This window comes from Cebus imitator, unplaced genomic scaffold (genome assembly GCF_001604975.1).
Source record: "Cebus imitator isolate Cc_AM_T3 unplaced genomic scaffold, Cebus_imitator-1.0 Scaffold96, whole genome shotgun sequence".
Taxonomy (NCBI): Eukaryota; Metazoa; Chordata; class Mammalia; order Primates; family Cebidae; genus Cebus; species Cebus imitator.
This window is the reverse complement of record NW_016107411.1, coordinates 5622436-5638495: the sequence shown is the minus strand read 5'-3', so window position 1 is coordinate 5638495 and position 16060 is coordinate 5622436. Positions and strand designations below refer to the sequence as shown.

Sequence of the window (16060 nt, the reverse complement as noted above, 5' to 3'; positions counted from 1 at the left end):
AATTTTGATCAAAAATACTGAAGTATCCCAATGAACAGTCACAATTAGGTTTCTAGGCATTTAAAATATTTGTTGGTGACACTGTTTTAGAATTATTTCTTTCCCACCTTTATTTGGAACATTTGAAAACAAATGTAGATAATAGATTCAGGTATCTTAATGAGACAGAGTAACAAATTTATGTAATTAACAAAAATAAAATGAAAACCAATAAAAAATACACATTTCCTCACAAAATTAATTTTTTCTTAAATTAACAGCATATATTACTTAGAAATTTAATGACAAAAAGGAAGTAATTTTATGTGAGCTTTAGATCTGATATCCATAAATCCTCCTGTACCAGGTCATTACTGTGTTTAATTAATGTTCTCCCCATGGCACAAGAGGCCAGGTTGCTCTCACACAGATGCTAATGTGGCCTACAGGGAACACAGACTTAACATTTTCTGTGGCTTCCTCTGAATCATTTACCTTTTCCTGTCTACTTATTAGTTTGTCATATCCATTAGTGATATTCAAACAGTTCTGCAGTTTTCTGCCCCTTTTTAAGTTCAGAACAAGAACCTGGTATTAAGTTGCACTGATTTTTTCTTTTGCTTCTAGAAGCCATCGTTGCTTTATGAAAATGCTTTCAAGCACTTTATTGCTACATCAAAGACACTGTGCAACAGGTAATGGGGTAATGAAGACCTATATGAATATTTGGAACTGATACTATAGGAAAAGGAGGAAATTACAAATGACTGAATGTTAAGGAGCGAGATAAAGAGAAAAAGAGTTGTGGGCCGAAAGTGACAAAGAAACAGAGAGAGGATGCAGAAAGTTCTGGTTCCATAAAAAGTCAGTATATTCAAGAAAAATTTGCAGAACCATTTGTACTAAGAGCTAACTCAACTTTTTAAAAACCGTACAATGCTTTGAGTAGAAAAGAATTAAGACACATGATAAAACAAATTGGCATATGCACTTTTATAAGCTTCTGAAAGTACATTCCTATCTATGTCCTAGTTCAAAAAGTTTTTCATTTTAAAAGAGTCCACTTCTGGATGCGATCAGATAGAGAGGATCTACTTACTGGTGTTGTAGTATTATGCCAACTGTTTGACACAACTGTTTCCTAGTGCTCTCTGTTATAAAAATAGGAACAATAACATCTACCTCATTTGGCTACTGAAAGTTTTTAATGAGATAAGGAGTGAAAAGCTCTGGGGACAGTGTTGGTGCTTAGTTATATTCTCAGTATCTAGTGTTTATTATAAATAGTGATTAGAAGAAAATATTGGGGTTATGTCTAGCATTCCCACATGTTACATAGAGACATGTTAAATAGAGACATGAGGGGAAAAAAAAAACAGTCTCTGCCATCAACTCAAAATATTCAGTTTTATCAAGTGAATAAATATCCTAATTCAGTGATTTTCCACATGGATTACATTTTAGCATCACAGGTTATTGAGCAAAATATCACTTTTATTTTAAGTAGCTTATCAGTTAATTCAAATATTTCATCCAGTTTAAGAATCAGCATCCCAGATACTTACAAAAAATTCATAGACAAATGGTCATAGCGTTATATAAATTATATACAGTAATATGATCCTTATTCTTCAGCAGACTTTTAATTTATCTACAGGTGTACTTTTGATTTTGAGTTCTGTGGCATTTACAATGAAGAGTTCCTTTCTTCTCTTAACTAAAGCTACCCATCTCTCAGTTACAAAATAAATTTTACTTGTTGTATTAATGCCCTCATTGATTCCTCCATTGGAAACCAAAGTATCTTCTTCTGAAATTCTAGAACAAGAGTCAATAAATATTTTTTTTTCTCTAAAGTGCCAGATAGTAAAAATATTAGGTTTTGCAGGCTAAGTCACAACTACTCAACTCTGCCCTGCAGCATGAAAGCAGCCACAGAAAACAGGAAAACAAACAGGTGTGAATATATTCCAAAAAAACTTTATTTAGAAAATCAGGCAGGGATTTTCTTGGATTTGGCCCAAGGGCTATGCTTTGTCAACATCTGTCCTAAAAAATCATGTTCTCTATCATTTATTTTGACACTAATCCTACTCTGGGTTGTACCTTTAGTTAATGAATACACACACACACACACACACACACACACCCCTCTATATATATATATATATATATATATATATATATATATATATTCAAATCAGTGAAAAATTAAGCATTGCTACATTAAGAACTCTATAAAAAATACCTGAACAATTATGTATAAGACATCTTTTCTGACTATTCTCCTCAAAAGGAGACTCAAATTTTAGAGATGTTGTGTAAGTGTATGTGTAAGTGTACATGTACGTGTGAATATATATAGCAAATATTCATATACATAGTGAATATATATTTTCATATGTATTTACATATTGTGAATATATATAGTGAAAATATATATATTGTGAATATATATACTAAACATATAGAAAATTATATATTGTGAATATATATAGTGAAAATTTATATATATATTCACAATATATAAATACATATGAATATATATATTCACTATATATATTTGCTATATATATATTCACACATACATACACATACACACACACATAGTATCTGTAAAATTTCAGTCTCCTTTTGAGAACAGTCAGAAAAGATGTCTTATACATATTCAGGTATTTTTGGTAGAGTTCTTAATGTAGCAATGCTTAATTTTTCGCTGATTTGAATTGATTTAAGACATGGAAGCCAAGATCTAGTTGTCATTAGCATCCTACCTGTACTGAAACATCTGCTGAGGCATTGACTCTTGAGGTGCTATAATAGGCAGCCTCACCTTGCTGAGTCCTTATTCTCCCTATCTGTAAATGAATATAATCTATCTTACATGACAATATGAGGATTTGAAATACTATATATAAGACAGCAGGCCAGGCATGGTGGCTCACGCCTTTAATCCCAGTATTTTGGGAGGCCGAGGCAGGTGGATCATGAGGTCAGGAGATCAAGACCAACCTGGCCATGGTGAAACCCCGTCTCTACAAAAATACAAAAACAAAGCTATGAGATGCACCTGTAGTCTCCACTACTCAGGAGACTGAGGCAGGGGAATTGTTTGAACCTGGGAGATGGAGGTTGCAGTGAGCTGAGATCGTGCCACTGCACTCCAGCCTGGCGACAGAGCAAGACTCCATCTCAAAACAAAACAAAAAACAGCAAACACACAGCATATACTTAAATGGCATCAATAATTATGTTGGCATATGTTTTGTTTCTTAATTGTAACAAATATCTTTAAGTCATTATAACAGAATGATTATTGTCTTTCTCTTTGAGGTAGTTTTTAAATGTGTTTATGTGGGCTATCATATCTAAATTGAATTTCCATCTTAAAATTCCCTTAGGATGTATTCCCAATTGATATTAATAATTTTATAGTTAAGTGAAAATTTCAGCACTTAAACATTTTGCAGCATCAATATCAGTACTTGAGTCTCCTCCTATATGTGCCAGAAACTAGAATTTCATCCATCTTGAAAAGATCCACATTATTTAATAATTGTTTATTACCTGACATTCCTATTTGGGTCATGCTGGAGTAGCAATATTATAACTCATAAATATTTTTGCACAGAATAGAGTTCCTCAGGGGTAAAGAGTTCTGCTTCAACATATGCCAAAAATAATGGTAGAGATAAAAATTACATTATGATTACCATTTACTGGCTACCTATATTATTTCTCCAACAACCACTCATGAAATAAATTTTATTATTTCCAAAATGTGAAACTGGGGCTCTGAAAGTTATATATCTTGATTTTGGTCAAACAGCTAGAAGTAGCTCGGTCAAAAATTCATTGAGGTATGTCTATCTATCTTCAAAGTCTTCGATCCAACATGTGACTGAGATAGAGAAAAAAGGAGAAGAGAGAAAAAGAGATAACTACAGAATAAGACTGACTATATAGAGAAGATGACGTGAGAGGTCTACAAAAAAATTGGCTCAAGGACATAAATTGCTTAACCTTGCTTTGAGAATATGTTTGATATCTGTGTAACTCAAGACTAAAAAGGACTTACCTATTCTATTTACAGCCATCTCTCTAACATCTAAAACAGTGTCTGAAACACAGCAGGGGAATAAATAGTTGTTAAAGGATTACATTCTATGGCTTAAAATATGTCAGAGGCTTTTTTCAAAACCCCACTTCACTGTAATGTTGATATATGCATATCTATGAGAATTCTCCAGACCTTGCTCTAACACTCACTGATACCCACAGCCCAGGGTTTCCATGGGAAGCTTGTCACCTCCCACACATTCTACCCCTACCGCCTTGCAAACTCAGTTACAGAAATGACATCCTCGACTTACTGTTCCTTCAGTCCCTACTGGTTCTCCAGCCTCCTTAAATCCATAAGAGGTCATTATTTCCTCTAAGCTTCCTAGCTTGGTTCCAGGTACCTCCTTCAAATAGGAAGGAAGCCTTATCATTCCTGTTGACTTTGTGTTTTAACAGAACCAAATTCATTATACTCAACTAGTCTCAGTTTTAAAAAATATTTATCAGACTTTTCTGTTGAGGATGTCTTAAAATCCACTGCAGCATGAAATACTTGAAATTACTAATATTGAAAAGGTACGTTCTGTTCAACAGATTAAATTCCAGATCCTTCCACTAACAAGATGTGTAACCTTGGGCAAGATACTTCACTTCTATGCTCTACTCTTCCCATCTTAAAATGAGGACAGCAACAACGCTTCCTCATAGGGTTTAAAGGATTAAATTAGTTAAAACATGTAAGGTATTAAAATGACATCTGACATATAGAAATGTTCAATAAATGTAAGCTATTCTTACATAAAGCTTATCTTTATAACTTTAATTAATAGCCACTTCTTTGATTCAATGTCTTTAAATTCACTTATTATACACACATATACACAAGACATGTTTGTTGTTTTACCACTTATGGCATTAATCTATAAAAGAGAATAATTTTACTGAGTGGCTAATTTCTAATTATAGTCAAAATTTAAAGTGAGCTTTCCTACCATCATCCAGTGGTTTATTCTCTATTTATTCATTAAACTGATGGCACAGAAAGAAAAGTTCACCCTGAAGATAACTATGAGATTCTCCCAGAGGTATATCTCTAAATATAACCCTTGATTTCCCACTCTGACTTCACCTGAAGAGATATTGACAAGTTACATCATGAACAACAGTTTCAATATTTATATTCAAAACCCTTATTATCCTTGAAGTATTCTATACCTTTGTGGACTTTCCTAAACTTGAATTACTCCAAGATACAGCAACCTTAAAAAAGAACTTAACCAGGTCACATACACAACAGGAAGAAAAACTGAATATGTTAAATTGATAGAGAAAACATTAGACATGTGAGCTGTCACCACATAGGTACAGCATGTCATTCAAATGGGTCATGTGGCCCCAGGAAAGCTGAACAAAGACTGAAAGTAGAAGAAAGACTGAGTCACAGCTAGAACTGTCTGCCTCAGTGTGTATACTTAAATAATAGATGGTGGTTTATTGAACATGCTGAAGATGATGTAAACAAAACATAAAAGTGGAAACAGATGTACTCCAAGTTCCTTGCAACTCTAAAACCGCCAAAATGCTAAAGGCTATGTAAATATAAATACATTATTATTCCTGACATCTATAAATTTATAGCATATTCAGAAACTGAATAATTATACAAAAGCAACTATAATAAAATCTTAAAAACAAATAAGACATTATAAATACAATGTTCCTGAAATTTTAGAAAAATTATTCTACCTATCCAGAGGTGCCAGAGGAAAATTTGAATGTGGTGTTTAGTTAAGCTTAGAAGGTGACGTTAGAGCTAGAAATGGAAACAGTAGGAAGTTAGATTAATTTCAAGATATAAGAACAGCATGACCAAGGATTTGGCAGTAGGAAGTAGAATTAGAATGAACGAGGCATGGGGACAGTTCAATTTGACTTGAGTATGATGGTAGTGGGAGATGAACATGGAACAGCTGTTTGGAATTACATCATGCAAGGACTGAAATGTCAGTCCTTGGACCTAGGTGATGGGAGTGTTAGTTAACAGAGGTGTGCTTCAGTGAGAGTATCTGATGCCATGTATAGAATTAACTTGTAGGGCGAGAGACCAGAGGTGGGAATACCCATTAAGAGACTATTACGTGACTATAAGCACCTGAAATCTCTGGCAACAACAGAAAAGATGGAAATAATTTTTTAAAGTATTTTAGATGTATACAAGTCCAGAGAAAGGGTGGTCTCAAAAACTTCTAGGCTAGAATACTGCTGACAGCAATATGAAGAACAGAGGTGATAGAAAGAAAGATACCACAGGGTACTGGAAATATCAAAAGCACAACAAAAAGAAGATCTCCTGAAACTATCTAGAGATGTCTGGAAATGCCTACAAGTTGAGGGAAGGTCATGACTGCAAGAAATGGCTTGGGAGTTTCACCTTTTCACTACAAAGGTGAAAGTGGAGGTCAAGAGCAGATGTGCTTTGTCAATCAGCAGAATGCAGACTAAAGAAAAGACGGCCAGGCTGGATGGTTCATGCCTGCAATCTCAGCACTTTGGGAGGCTAAGGTGGGTGGATCACTTGATGTCAGGAGTTTGAGACCAGCCGGGCCAATATGGTGAAACTCCATCTCTACCAAAAATACAAAAACTTAGCCAAGCATTGTGGCAGGTGCTGGTAGTTCCAGCTACTAGAGAGGCTGGGGAACCCAGGAGGTGAAGGTTGCAGCAAGATGAGATCATGTCATGGTACTTAGGCCTGGGCATTGCAGTGAGACTCCATCTCAAAAAACAAACAAAAACAAAAACAAAAAACACCCAAAACAGAAACTGAAGAACACATAACATACTTATATTGAATAAGAGGTGAAAGGAGAGCTGGAGAAGGAGCAGTAAATGAGCAGTGAGAGAAGTAAGAAAATAAAGAGCACATGAAAGCCAAAATAGGAGCTCAAGAAACATGAGGCATGAACACTGCCAAAGGTTACTGACAGTGAAAAGCAAATGATTTGGAGTGTAGGAGGTCAGTAATGCTCTGACTTACTAATAAATAACTCATTGTTTCAAATCAAATATTTTAATACAAGCATATTATTTTTATCCTTTAAGGAAGGGCAAAACAATTTTTTACTTGAAAGTACTCCGATCTCAAATAATTTTGTAAAACAATCTCAATTTAATCTTATTGGCCAATAGTTTTCAACCATATCTAGTACCATTGCAGCAAAGGTATATTAAAATGTAGAGAGGCATTTTAGATTGTTACAATGACTAAGGGAATGTCACTGACTTATAGAAAGCAGAGATCATCGTTATGGACTTAATGTATGCCCCCCAAATTCATGTTGAAATCCTAATCCCCAAAGGAGTGGTACTAAGAGCTGGGGACTTTGGGAGGTAAGTATTTCATGAGGATGGAACTCTCATGAATGGGAATAGAACCCTTATAAAAGAGAGCTCTCACTCTCATCCTGCCGTGTGAAGATACAAGAAGTCAGCAGTCTACAACCCAGAAGAGGCCTTCACCAACACCTGGAGCAACCAGCCCCCTGATCTCAGATTTCAGCTTCTAGAACTGTGAGAAATAAGTTTGTGTTGTTCATAAGCTACCTAGTCTATGAGAGTTTATCACAGCCCAAATTTTCTAAGAAAGGTCACAGATACCCAATGTTCTGCAATGAAAGAGATAGTCCTACACTATGAAAAAGTACCCCATCCAAAATGCCAATAATCCCACCTGTTGAAAAATACTGTCACCTACTGCTGTTTATCCCTGAATTTGCCTTTCACATGTTGGAAAAAAAGTGATAGAACTTCAAATCCTAGAATTCTTTAAAATCATTTTTAAAATAAGGTAAATATTAACATTCCTTAGAAACTTACCAAATGCATTCTTTTTAGTTTTATTGTTTCTTATCTAATCTAGTTATAAAAGATAGAGATCTTGAAGTTAATTACTTAGTAGGGTGGCTGCTTTGTATAAAGTACCATTCTTTTACATATGAACTTCAATAAAAATATGATTAGAGGTTTCTACTAATTAATAGTGATACATGTTGTGTTATGGGGTGGAGAAACAGCAAATGCTTGTAATAAAATGTTTTCTACAAAATACCTACATTGTATACAGATTTTTATTTATCTAAAAAAATATTTCATTTGTGTTCACCTCTTATACTATATATTTTCAATTGAAAGTTGCTATTTTAATGCCAGGTATTACATAAAACTAATCACCAGGTTCTATAATTGAACCACATAGACATTTTTGTGGAACTATCCTAACTGTACAAAACCTTTAACAAAAGTACGTTTAGGCCAGTATCGTCCAGCTATCATTCAATTGTCCCGTAGGATTTCCATGAAGTCCTTCGAGACTTCAATGAATATAAATGAAAACATCTGCAGGAGTTTTAGTATTAGGTCAGGAACATTATTTCTAAAAATATGTACATCATTTATCAACACTGATATTTGTGAATATGTTGAAATTGTCTCTGGTGCACCCAAGTACCAGTTAGTCCAGCTCCGGCTGGACTAGTTTTATTACAGTCAACTTCAATTTGTTTAATTTTTTCCCATGTTTTTAATGATTACAGTTGATATATAAATGCACAGACCCTCCACTTATTTGCTAAATTACCGAATATGTGTGGTAAGTGTTATTTATTCTTCTTTACAATAATCCATTTTAGCCTAGTCTCTCACATTATGATTTTAAATTGCTGGATCTCTCGCACAGGTAGCCTCAGCCCCTGGATTCACCTTTTAAAGAAGCAATTGAGGAAATGAAGCTTTCTCACAAGTTAAAAAAAGTTTCATTATTCGCTAAGAACCAGTGTGCAGTTGTTTCCCAACATATTTCTTAATCACTTTGATCCAAACAGTTTTGAGAAAGCCTGTGGCAAACCAGGATGACCTTTCAAAAGGAGTCCACTTAATGGTTTATTATGCAATTTAACTCTGTTGTGCCATCTAATAGCAAGTTCGGCATTTCCAAGTGTTCCCAAAAATCTGTTAAAAATAAGCCAGTGACGCTTATGACAAACTAAAAAACGTAAAGCCAATGATTTAATACCTAACACTAGTTATTGAGCTATTTCTATGCATGTGCTCAGCACAGTGCTATTTCACAGATTATCTCATTTAATGTTTACAACCAATATATAAAATTCATTATTATTCTATTTTCATACATGAAGAAACCAAGACTTAAAGAGGTTTAGCAACTTGTCCTTGTTGATAAATAGCAAAGCTAAGATTAAAACCCAGACATGCTGGACTTCAGAGCCCCTCCTCTGTCCTGCCCTGTCCCAAGTACCAGCTCCACAGGGGTTCCCAGCTGAACCAGATATACCATCTACTCTCAAGACCATGTAGCCCAGGAAGAGAGATAGGATGCCTTCCCAAATAACTAATTCAAGGCAAAACATAAGATTCAGCCTAAAAGAAGCCCAGATCAAGTTACAAAGTAGTTCAGATGAACACAGATTACTTCAAGATATGGAAACCAGGAGGGTACTTTTTATCAGGGATGGGTTGCAGGGAGGAGAAGAACAAAGGGCAATAAAGGAATGTAATTACTATTTGCTGCATACCATTCTATTTATGAGGCACAGTACAAAACAGCTTACATTTGTTATCTTCTTTGGTGTTCAGAACCACCATACAAGTATTACCACAACATTGCATAAGACAAAGTCAACCAGTGGTTTAACTAAAATTTAAACCCAGTGCCCCTGGATTACAGTCTGCCATTTTCATTTCTTTTTTTTTTTTTTGGTCCACCTTGAATAGGTCACTTTTTGATGTTTTCACTTCGTAGGCACCTTTTGCTAATTTGTCGGACCAAAGAGAATATTTTCCACAAATTTTGCACAAATGAGCATCATAACCTAGAAGATTAGATGCAAGGCAAGACAAAGGAATCCTCAAAAGAGCCTCGACTATTCTGTTTTCAGGGCAAAGTTCAGGTTGGATTTCCTGCCACATTCAGAGTTGAAGGCAGGAGAGACTTGGCTTGGTAATTTTTATTTCTTCTTCTTCCTCCTTCTCTCTAGTTCTGCCTCCCTCCCTCTTTCCTTCTTTCCATAATTAGTTGGTCAGAACTATGATATGCCAGATGCTGTACTGGGCTATGGAGAACAAAACAGGCGAGGTCTATTTATGTATTTATATTTTTTTGAGACGGAGTCTCACTCAGTCACCAGGCTAGAGTGCAGTGGCATGATCTCAGCTCACTACAACCTCCACCTCCAAGATTCAAGTGATTCTCCTCCCTCAGCCTCTCGAGTAGCTGGGACTACAGGTGCACACCACCACACTCAGCTAATTTCTGTATTTTTAGTAGAGTCGGGTTTTCACCATGTTGGCCCGGAAGATCTCGATCTCTTGACCTTGTGATCCGCCCACCTCAGCCTCCCAAAGCATTGGGATTACGGGCGTGAGTCACTGCTCCCGGCCCTCCCAAGGTCTTTGCACTTATTTAGCTTCATGCAAGGCAGAAGCTATATTACACAGTGGTTAAAGCCAGACAGATCGCCTGTGTGCTTGCCCCAGGTCAGCCACCTACTAGCTGTGCCAGCTGAATAAGTTATGAAAGTTTCTGGGCCTAAATTCTTTTTTCTGTAAATATAGATATGGACAGATCCACCTCATAGGGTTGTTATGTGCTATCAGAAAGTAGTAGCACAGTGTGTGGACCATGGTGAGCATGACAGAGTTGTCATTATGGTTATTATACACTACAGTTACTTTATACTCTTAGGAGTGAGTGGATGGGTTTGCCCAAGGTGTAGTAGAAAGTGAAACTCAAACTCTTCTCTCAAATAATGGAAATAAATTTATTGACAAAGATAATCTTCAGAGAAGGATCATCCTCGTCTCATAACATGAAGAAAAATCCTTCATTACCTGTTTTTATTCATTAAGAATCATTCTTAATGCACAAAAAAAAACAGCTGAATACAGGTTCCTGAGAAAAGACACTCTTTTCAAATTTGCCTTTTAGCAGATCTTACCAACGTTTCTTACAACTGCGAAATTCCTTTCATGTTATTTGGGATATATGTTTCTTCCATCAAGAAGAGAAAAAAAAAAAAATGGACTAAAAGGCAAATGGGATATAAGAAAGATTATCCTGGATAACTGGCTATATAATAATTTTTTGAGAACAGAATTCCAGCCTCATTCATCTTGGTAACCCTGGTAGGGTGTCTAGAATGATTGTAAGGGTTCAAAAATAGCCAGTCTGTATTCTAGGTATTTACAATACACTTTATTCTCACCAATAGCACTTCTGGTGGGTACCACCAATCTCATTCTACAGATTAAAAAAAAAAAGTACAGCCCAGATTGTTCAACAATTACTTAATCTTACAAAAGTGCAGAACCAACCTGTTCTAAAGTTAAGTCCCTTTTTTCGTGTGAATGCCTCAAAAATGTTTGGTGAGTGAATACAGAATTAAAAGCAAATTCTGGAGATGGCTTTTATTTCAGATCCATGATCCAGGAATATGACTCTAACCAAAGGAGATTTCTTTAGGTAATGTTGCCCTTCTTCCCTTTAAAAGAGCTCAAAGCCAAAACTATAATCCAGACAACATCAAAGAGCAAATGAATGTCTAGAAATAAACTGAGCATTTATAGAAGGATACACTAATTTGAACATTGGAAAGCAGGTGTTAAAATTTCAGATCACTTACTCTTAAAACACTCCTTGGGGGGGAAAAGGTAGTATATAACTGCGCACTGTTGATGTGAATATTTGCAAAAAGTAGTTTCTGACTTTGTGAGTTGTTATACAATATACCGAGTTGCTTAAGGTTATAATCTTTCCTTTCCACTGAGATCATTCACTTGGATTGCTTTAAATGTAATGTGCTCGGTCAGAACTAGAAACTGGAGTTAGGATTGCTTCACCAGGGCTAAATATTAGTCACTTTGCTCAAACCTCATTTGCCCTCTGCAGCCCCCACCCAACGCTCATTTTTCAGCCACACTCCACCAGATGCCTACTTAGTGCTTGTGGTTCCAATGACACAACACATTCAAGCTAACCTGTCTGTGGAAAGTTTGCAGCCCTCTGAGTTCAGACTGGGGTTAGCCATGAAGCATAGGGTGCCAGGAAACAGCATTTGTAGTCAGTCACTCTTTCCTCTTGTCCAGTCTTTTTCACATCACCTTCATCATTGCCCGCTATTTTATTCCTCTGCTGTGTCTCCTTTGGGACTCGAGAGGGAAGGAGGACATGAAATAACAGCTCTCCTAATGCCACTAACCAGCCCTCACTCAACGCAGCCTAGTGCTACTTACTTCACCAGGAAAGGGAACCAAAAAAAACAATTGTAGAGAAACCACCCCTCGTTTCCTCTTGTGTCTGGTGTGTGTGTGTGGGTGTGTGTGAGTGAGAGAGAGAGCGCGCGCGCGTGTGTGTAAAATTTTAATTTCCCTGGAATTGGAACTACAAAAGTCCCTCCTCAATCCTACCGGGAAAGTGGTATTGGGCATGACCGCCCTTTCCAAGTCAGGCTGCAATCCTTTTCGCGGAAGTAGAGGAGAAAAGGGGGTGGAAAAGGCCGCTGCGATGCAGCATCCGTTGAGAAAACAGGCAGTTCGCACGTGAGCGGGCTCGCAGCCTGCGGCGCCACCTGACCGCCTGGCGCCCCCAGTGTGGCGCAGTGGCCCAGGAAACGCAGCAGGCGCAGGCCCTCCTGGACCCCTGCCAAGTCAGCCCTCCGCTTCTGCCTGGGCTCAGGCCTCGCCCGCATACACTTTTCCATCTGCCTCCACCCCTGCCATCCTTCCTGGGGACCGAAAATGAAGGAAAACGAACGCCCCCACACCTCCCTTTCCCCCCGGTATTTCATCTTCCCCTCCCAGCCTCTTCGTGTCCTGATCATCTGCTCAAAGAGAAGACGTTCTCCACACACACTCTCACCACCCCCGTCTCCACTTTCTGCCGCACTGAAGCCAAGCCACCTCAGGGGGCTCAGGGGCCGAATGCTGGCGGGGCGCGCCCTAGGGACTCGCCGCACTGGAAGCAGCCCTTGTAACCCTGTGAGCCGAAGAGACTGGCGAGAACCGAGCCACGCCGAGTCTCGGTGTGAAAGCCGGGAGCGTGGGCACCTCCTGGCCGAAAGCTCGCGGGGCGCTTCTGGCCCGGGACCCCGCGCGCCCCCGGCAGCTCGCGGTCAGCTGTCCGCGCGCACTGGCTGACGCGAGCTCTCCTCCCGCGGCCGCTTCGGGGTTTTTTGTCTATATAAGGGCTCGCTGGCCAACTCTGCGTTGGCACGTTTGTCACAGGCTGGCCATTATTTGCACACACACGCGTGAGGCTCCGCGGGAACCGGGTCGCAGACGCATGCTCGCCCTCCACTTCACCGGCGCCTCCGCCTGCTCCTCCTCCTCCTCCTCCTCCCTCCGTCCCTCCCTCCCCGGCTGTACTTACTTTATCTGGTCTCTGGAGCTGGTGGGCGCTGCAGCCCTCCGTTCCCCGCGAGCCGCAGCCGGTTCGCCTCGCTGTCAGCGGGTGAATGGAATTATTTATTTATTTATGGCCCCTGACGTGTCCTCGCCCGCCACAACCAGCGGAGGAGGCGGCGGCGGCGGGAAGGGGAGGCTCGGCTGCCGAACGCCCTCGTGGGTGCGGAGGAGCGCGCGCCAGGGGTGGGGGCCAAGGTAGGGGCCAGGCAGGCTGCGGTGGAGGCCGGCCTGGGGGGTGGTGAGGGGGGAGTCGCCTCCCGGTGCCTGGAGACCGACTGAGCATGCTCCAAGCGGCTGTCAAAGCTATAGGCACTTTCTCTATGGCTCGCGGCACTCCACTTCGGATTTTAGTTTTGACCAAGGGAGAAAGCCAAAAAGGCAGGTAGATCTGTCATTCCAGATGGGTCGTGACTTGCCATATCCGAAGTACTCTGTAGCCCGACCTAGAAGCCAGGCGTGCGGTAGCTCTGTCTAGATATCCCAGGCAGTTGTGCACCCTATGCATGAGACAGGAAAGCATGCAAAAAGAGAAGAGTCTGGCCGAATGCAGGGAGAACAGGAGATCCTCATTGTGAGCTTGTAGGAAAAGTGTTGAGCCATTTTTCAACTCAGGCCTTTTTGAAAGAAAGAGGTGGGGCACTGTTGGAGATTAGACTCACCAACCAAATAACTCGACGGAAAAAAATAAAACCGACACCATAAGAGGAAGGGCATAGAAAAGAGCACCAAAAGACTTTTAAAATAATTTTCAAATTATTTATAAGTAATTTATTTCCTTTTTAGTTTCCCAAATTACTTAATTCTTCAAAATAGCATTTAGTTATTTTACAATGAATAGTGCTAGAGATAATGGTAATTCTGCAATCATTGGTTTGGTCTCTTCTCCTGTCTAACATATGCTTCTTGGGAAGGTTGGAAAGAGGAAGGGCTGCAAGTGAACATTTAAGCAACGTCAAAGATTGGGTTTCTTTAATATCTTTAAGTTGAATTGCCACTCAGAGAAAAAGAAACTATCCAAAAGAATAATTGTAGGTTTTGAATTAACAACTTCTATTGCAGTTTGTCTACCAGTTTAACTAGCTTTCTCCTCCTTGATTTCACAATAATCCCTTTAGATGCGTTCTATGATTCTTCACATTTTACGAATTTAGAAGCAGAGTTACGTCATTTGTATAAATTCACATTTTCTTTTGCCACAGCTAGTCTGTTGTAATGGAAAATTTGAATTTCAGTTTCTGTAGCTATGAAATAGAAGTAATATCAACCTTGTGTTGTTTTTGTTAAGATTTAAGTGAAATAGTATACATTAAGTGGCCAGTAGGTATAATACAAGATGAATAAATGGTGATTAACAACTTCAAAACGATTGGAAGATTACCTTATTGAAAGAATGGTATTTGAAAATGAAAAATAGTAAGGCAGAAAATTACAGAAATGATTTTATATTTTTAAGCTAAAAATGCTTAGACATTTGTATAAGACATAATAGGCATTTGATAATGATGGAATGTCTAGCAATGACTATAAACACTTCATTTAATTATATAAAAAAAGTTAAACATTTAAGAAAACAACATAAAGGCACATTTCAAGATCATATTCTTGAGTGTTTGCTATTGACGTTTTTTCTGGTCATTCATCACTTTTATTTCCTGTCAAAGAAGAGGAAGAAAACGGACCATATAGTTTCTGAATTTTGACTCTATTCTCCCTTTTTCTTCTCTTTGATTTTTCTTTTTTGTTGTTTTTTTTCTTACAGTCCCATGTTCTTGACCTGTTTAACCTATTGCTGAACGCCCAAACATCACTATAGCATAATATCAGAACCTTAGAAAGTTTTCTTTTTAAGTCTTGTTTTTCCAACAATTAAAACTCTGGATCTAATTTACCTACTGTCACACAGTTAGTCTTTGGGAACCCATTTCTAAATTGCTTTGCTGCGATGGCTAGGTACGTTATATAAAATTTGATTGGATTAGAAAGGAATCTGAAAGGAGGGAGAATCACCTAAGAATAAATTCACCCAATATATCCTATGACTTATAGTTTAATATTGTTCAGAAATTGAGAAAAAAATACAATTTAGGGGAAAAAAAGCCATGTGATTAGAACTTGGAATGCTCTGATAAAATGTTTGCCTTGATTCCTATTCATAAGCAGAAATAATAGTGGGAGAAACAAATAGCAAAACACAACATTCTAGCAACTCACATTCCACAGATGAGCAAACTGAATATGTATATCACATATATACTCATAAAGCCCAAGTCTTTTACTATATACCAACACCCTTGTGTTTAGATTCTTTGTCCCTTCTTCATTCCTCAGTTCCACCCAATCTTCTCACATTTTTCTGTCTTTTCTCATTCACTGCCCTCTTTTCCATATCAAACTTGTCTAAGCCTTTTTTTTTCTTTAATGCCCAGCAAATATGTCATCACCTCTGTAGTATTTTAAGGATTCCTTGTTAAACAACAAGGGTTAACTTCATATTTCTCTGTGATTCTGCCCATAGAAAATGATTTAGGCCTCTATCTAGGGA

The 16060-nt window shown here is 38.2% G+C and overlaps 1 protein-coding gene across 2 annotated transcripts in view; it reads right to left on the bottom strand.

Moving 5' to 3' along the window:
- The window catches only part of SLC16A7 (solute carrier family 16 member 7), a 174417-nt gene extending 160690 nt beyond the window's left edge, over window positions 1-13727 (bottom strand). For both annotated transcript variants that reach the window (XM_017536285.2, XM_037741250.1), the window contains exon 1: window positions 13484-13727. The gene's annotated coding sequence lies outside the window, so the exon portion shown is untranslated. The remainder of the gene's footprint in view (window positions 1-13483) is intronic.
- Between the last annotated feature and the right edge of the window lie 2333 nt (window positions 13728-16060).